Genomic DNA, 6,697 nt, shown 5'->3' on the forward strand with positions numbered 1-6,697 from the left:
TTGTATCGTGCACTCATAATCTTTCAATAACTCCATCCATCTCCTCTGTCTGAGGTTTAACTCTCGTTGATCGAAAATGTATTTCAAGCTTTTATGATCTGTAAAGATCTCGCACGTGGCGCCGTACAAATAATGTCTCCAAATCTTCAGCGCGAAAATCACCGCTGATAGTTCTAAATAATGCGTTGGATAATTCGTTTCGTGCTTTTTAAGCTATCGCAAGGCGTACGCGATTACTCGACCATGTTGCATCAGGACGCATCCTAATCCAACTCTTGACGCATCACAGTAAACTGTGAATCTTTCTTTCCCTTCTGGTAACGCTAAGACTAGTCCCGTCGTCAGACACTCTTTTAGTTTCAGAAAACTGAGTTCATACTGGTCCGTCCAGTTGAATTTCGCGTTCTTCTGAGTTAGCTTCGTCAAAGGTTCAGCGATCTTCGAAAAGTCCTGTACAAATCGTCTGTAATATCCCGCTAAGCCGAGGAAACTTCTAACTTCCGTAACCGATTCAGGTCTTTCCCATTCTATTACAGCTTCGATCTTCTTTGGTTCAACTTTAATGTCGCTTTGTGAAACCACATGACCTAAGAAAGCCACTTCCGTTAGCCAAAATTCACATTTAGAGAATTTGGCGTAAAGCTGATGCTCTCTTAACGTCTGTAGTACTATCCGCAGATGACGTGCATGTTCTTCTTCTGAACGTGAATAAATCAAAATGTCGTCGATAAACACAATCACGAACTGATCCAAGTACGGTTTGAATATTCTATTCATCAGATCCATAAAGGCTGCAGGCGCATTCGTCAACCCGAATGACATAACAAGAAACTCGTAATGTTCATAAAGAGTTCAAAAAGCAGTCTTCTGAATGTCATCGTCGCGAATCTTCAGCTGATGATAGCCTGATCTCATGTCGATCTTGGAGAAGTACTTTGCTCCTTGTAACTGATCGAAAAAATCGTCGATTCTAGGTAACGGATATTTGTTCTTTATCGTCACCTTGTTCAGCTGTCGATAGTCAATGCATAGTCGAAGCGATCCATCCTTCTTTTTCACAAATTATACTGGTGCACCCCACGGGGATACACTCGGTCTGATGAAACCGCGATCAAATAATTCCTCTTGTTGATCCTTAAGTTCTTTGAGCTCTGCTGACGCCGTTCGATAAGGAGGTATCGATATCGGCTTCGTGCCATGAGCCAATTCGATACAAAACTCAATCTCGCTATCTGGGGGTAATCCAGGTAGTTCCTCTGGAAATACATCTGGATACTCAGATACTACTGGTACGTCGCTTAAGTTTACATTTTTCTTCTACACGTCTCGTACTATCGCTAAGAATCCTTGACATCCCTTCATTAACATACGGCAAGCTTTAATAGCTGAGATAATACTCATAGGAGATTCCGTCTTCTCACCTTGAATGGAGACTGGTTCAATTCCAGGCTTGCTAAACGTTACCATCTTCTTCCGAGAATCCACATTGTCGTAGTGCTGTGCTAGCCAATCCATTCCTAGTATGACATCAAAAACTAATATTTCAAGTAAAATCAAGTCAACCAACAAATCTCTTCCTTAAACTCTCACAGGAAAAGACGGATAAACGATACTAACTTCCACACTCTTACCGACTGGGGTAGCTACAGATAAAGGGTTCCTAAGATACGCCGGTTGCACACCTAACTTACTAGCGAAGCTAGGCAAAACAAATGAATGCGTAGCGCCCGGATCAAATAAAATTAATGCGTCTTGAGAAGCGATAGGAAAGGTACCTTGCACCACAGCATTGGAAGCCTGAGCCTCCTGAGGATTCAGTGCAAAGACCCTGGCCTGACTCCCTTCAACATGCGAAGTCTGACCAGTACCACGACCTCCGCCATTTCTTCCTCCTCGGTTTCCATAACCACGGCCTCTATGGCCAGTGAAGGTACTTCCAGTCTGATCGTATCCTGACGTTGCCTGATGTACAGTCCTCTGCTGCTGATAAGAAGGTTGCATCATAATAATCATCGAGCCTTGGGGCATCTGTCTCGGACAATCTCTGGCAAAATGACCTCGTTGGCCATAGTTGAAACATGCTCCAGTAGCAATGTGGCACGCGCCGTAGTGCCTCATATTGCAGTGCAAACATATAGGAACTCCGCCTCCCATATCACTTATAGATTTGGCACTAAATCCGGTTCCTGAAGTACTAACTCTAGTTCCATATCGAGCTCTCTTATTCCTCTGCTGACGTGATGTAGATCGAGAATGACTTTCGACGTATGACTGATTAGGTGCGCTTTGTACGCTACGGAACATATCACTCCTCATAGGCGCAACATTATAAGGGTCGGGAATCTTCCCAAAAAGGATCAGAGAAACTTCCAATTGCACTAGGGTTCTTCCGATATCAGACGTTAGACTCACAAATTCAGCTCCTAGACCCTCTACAAACCTCGAGTTCACTCTAACTTAGTCTGCAGTCAGGTCAGGTGAAAATCTACTCACTCTGGTAAACTCTGTCACAAATTCTTGCACAGTCTGATTGCCTCTATTCAGGGTCAGCCACTGATTACGATAACTCTCCGTCATCGCATACGGTAAGAAAAATTCTCTAAAGTGATTCACGAATTCAGCCCGGGTCATAGTGTCCATAGTTGGCTGAATGTGCTGCTGAAACCAATCTTTCGCGGGTCCTTTCATTGACATTTCCACCATGATGATGGTCTGTCTCTCGTTAGCTTTCAGACGTCGAGCGTTACGTTTTACTTCTTCTAAGAAGTCTAGGGCATCACCTGAGCCGTCAAACTTAGTTGGCTTGAGGCGCATGTAAGCCAAGACAATGTCTCGATCAGTAAAAGCAACATTGCGTAGCTGTTGCTGCTGTAGCTGTTCACGATGCATATTTTGCACCTCATCCTGATTGGCTTGCATAGCCGCAATTCCCGTAAGAAACTGGTTCAGATCAAAACCCGCAACATTAGGTTGCTGGGCTTGCGCTTCCACTCCAGGTGCCTGCGCCTGGGCCTCTTGGCCACCACCTCCGCCCTGATCAGAAGACTCATCTTGAGCTTCTGGATGGACGTCATGTGCCCCTTCTATAACGTTTCGTGCTGCAGCGGCAGCTCGCTCTTCTTCTTGTCGTTGGTCAGACATCCTTACCAAGACAAACAACGTTACATAGTCATATCATCGCAAACGCATATCGTATTAAACGTGCATCTCATCACATGCGAACACACACGTATAACAGACTCACATCCTAGAGGGAAAGCTGAAAGTTTGAAAGTCAAATGATTACATAACAAAGACAAGACTCGAATCCTATGTGCAGCATTAGATTCCTAGGAAAATCAATCACTCTTCTGACATAAGCAATGGTAACTGGACCATGCTCTGATACCAACATTGTCACGACCCAATTTCATGAGCTGAGACCAGCGCTAGGGAATGGGAGTGATAGCTCCGAAACCCGTAGCAAGCCTCAAAACACATAATAATTTTTCGCAAAACATATACGTCATGCATGACAGACGTAAACACGTGTCATGCTGGAAACACATGCAAGGCATACATATCCTCTGGCAATCACAATATAAATCACGCAGCAAGCGTAAAACATTTAAAACTTTAAAATATTAAAGTTATATTTACAGAAAACCATATATTACAAGCTGACTTGCAAAAACACTTATCAACGGCAGCTCTAAGAGTAAAGTACTATTTATTTACATCTTTCAAAAATACAGACTTCTGGAAGTAGGATAGAATTTCGTTGCTTCAAAGCGTCTTTTACCTAAAAGGAAATCTGTGAGGGGTCAGTATATGGGAATATACTGATTGAGTTCGTACCTTTACTAATAAGTATTTAGTTAAATCATAAAGTAATGTCGTAGCATTCAAAACATATGCTGCCTAGTACAAGATTTGATTGATACCCTAATCCTCAAACATACTAATCATATACTGTCCAATCTAATCATTCATCTCAAGTTGTGAGTCCAACTCACTGATGGGTCCAACCCACTAGATACGGGGACTCCAGGTTACACCGTAACCGAGTTCTCACTCGTATCGAAATCATATATTCAACTTCGAATTTCATATTCATAATCAAACTCACAGCTGTATCAAATAAAAATTGGTGATCACGCAGTCCTATTGCCGCTCAATAGGTAGCACGTTCCATCAGATCAATACTGGTTTCAAATCAAGCGTATGTGCAAGTCATATAAAAATTTCGCATTTGTAAACATGCAATTCAAACATAAAGCAATATAAAGTAATTGCTTGAATAAATACTTTAAAAGCAAATCATATAAACTCACAGAAAATTGTTATCCAAAAATACGTCGGGGCTTAGAGACATCAAGCTTCCCGAACTCCTAGTCCAGCTGCTTCTTGACTCGCCGGATCTAAAACAAATTTTAAAAAACATTTGACTTGTATCAGAATCCTATTCTAAGATTGACTCTAGACTCGAGACACGATACGTTATACATTCATTAATCGTCGTGCTTCTCACGCATATCTCGTTAAACGATATCTAACTTGTTTACGGATCGTATATCTTTTCTAATTATATTCTCTTTTAACCTCATTAGGTTAACTATTAAAATCAATCGATACCTAATCGTTTTCAATCGATTTCCAACCTCGACACGCGTATACAACGGGCATTAAACAACCAAAACTCAGGGTTCGAGGGTCGGGGTTCACGTTTGGGCATAGGGGTGCACGATCGTTCGTGGGGGTGCACCATCGTGCACCTTGGTGGTGCACGGTCGTGTACCATGTATAGGTGCACGTTCGTGCACCCTTGATGGTGCATTTTCGTGCACCATATGTGCAATATCGTGCACGATCCCCCGGAATCGTTTTCCGGGGCTTCCGACCTGCGATATGCGTAAAAACGCTCCATACTCAACCAAAACGCATATTCTACACTCAAAACGCTATAAATCAATCCTATAATCGATAAAACGATAAAATCGTTTCGTGGCCTAAAACGTTGAATCGATATAACTCAAAATATATCCGTCTAAACGATAAAACGTCAAGCTTACCGTGATACGCCACTGAAATACGATCGTTTCGGGTTATTGAACGTCGGAAATGGACGAGAAACAGAAACTGCGCAACAAACCGTACGTTATCGCCGTTTAAGTGAAAAAGAAGAAGATGAAGGTTCTGGAAATTCCTTCATCTGAGGGAAATTATATAAATCTGGCTAATTTGCACTTTGGTCCTTGAAACTTTTCAAAAGTTCCAATTTAGTTCAAAACCTATCCGCGTCCAAATTTTAAACGATCTCCGATCGACTATAAACTTTTACCATAAATATTATACTCCCTATGTCCCAATAGAATTGTCCACTTTGCCTTTATCATACAGTTTAAGAAAAACAATTATTGTGTATAGATTTTATAAAATTTTACTGACTTTTCTTATAATACCCCTATTTAATATAGGATTCACATGCAATTTATTTTCACTCTATTAATTAGTGGATTTTAAATAGGGGTAATATAGGAAAATTGAGTGTAAAACTTAGTTACTTTTTGAAAGTGGACAAGAGTTTTGGGACAAAAAAATTTCTCAAAATGGACAACTCTATTGGGACGGAGGGAGTAAATTATTTCGCGAACTTTGGCGAAATAATTATCATCACGGGATTTATAAATTATTTTATATTAATTTTCGAAGTTATATTCCCGCTAATTGACTTATTATAATTTATTCTAAATTCCCGATATAACTAAATTAAATTCCCCTTTATTTAATTTATCGGAAACCTTGACAAGCGGTACGACTTAATTACCTTATAATATTTTGGGGTATTACAGTTTCACCTTTTTAGCGATTTAAGCCAAACGTTTACAAAATGTTACGAAACAAATCCAAACGTTTAACCTTTTTAGCAATTTATGCCAAACGTTTACAAACGTTTCCAAACAAATCCAAACGTTTCCCCATTTTAGCGATTTAAGCTAAACGTTTAAAACTTTATGAAACAAATCCAAACGTTTCACCTTTTAGAGATTTATGCCAAACGTTTACAAACGTTACGAAACAAATCCAAACGACTCACCTTTTTAGCGATTTAAGCCAAACGTTTACAAAGGTTATGAAACAAATCCAAACGTTTCACCTTTTTAGTATAAGCGAAACGTTTACAAATGTTACGAAACAAATCCAAGCGTTTCAATTTTTTAGCAATTTAATCCAAACGTTTACAAACCTTACGAAACAAATCCAAGCGTTTCAACTTTTTAGCAATGTAATATTCCGTAGAATTTTGATTTATTTTCTGTTAAATTTCCGGTAGCTTTCTGGTCGCTTTCGGTATAGTGGTTCGGTTTGTGGCTCAACCAAAAGGGTTTAACCACACCCTTTAAATCAGGTCTCAAAAGAGACCTTATTTTTAATTAGGTCTCGTACGACACAAGGTCTCGTACGAGAACTTTGTAATTCAGGCCTGGTCTCGTACGAGACCAGGATTCTCGAACGAGACCCAGCCTTAAATGGCTGAGTCTCGTTCAAGAAACTGAACAGCTCATTAAGAGCTTGACGTCTGGCCTTTCCATCTCGTTTTAACCTAGATTCTTACGGTATTTAAAAACGCTTTCTTAACAGAAACTCTTCTCCACACTTCACATAAACCCTAGCTGTCACCCTCTTGCTCGTTCTCTGAGAAACGAAGATGAAATCG

This window comes from Mercurialis annua, linkage group LG1-X, assembly GCF_937616625.2.
Source record: "Mercurialis annua linkage group LG1-X, ddMerAnnu1.2, whole genome shotgun sequence".
NCBI lineage: Eukaryota > Viridiplantae > Streptophyta > Magnoliopsida > Malpighiales > Euphorbiaceae > Mercurialis > Mercurialis annua.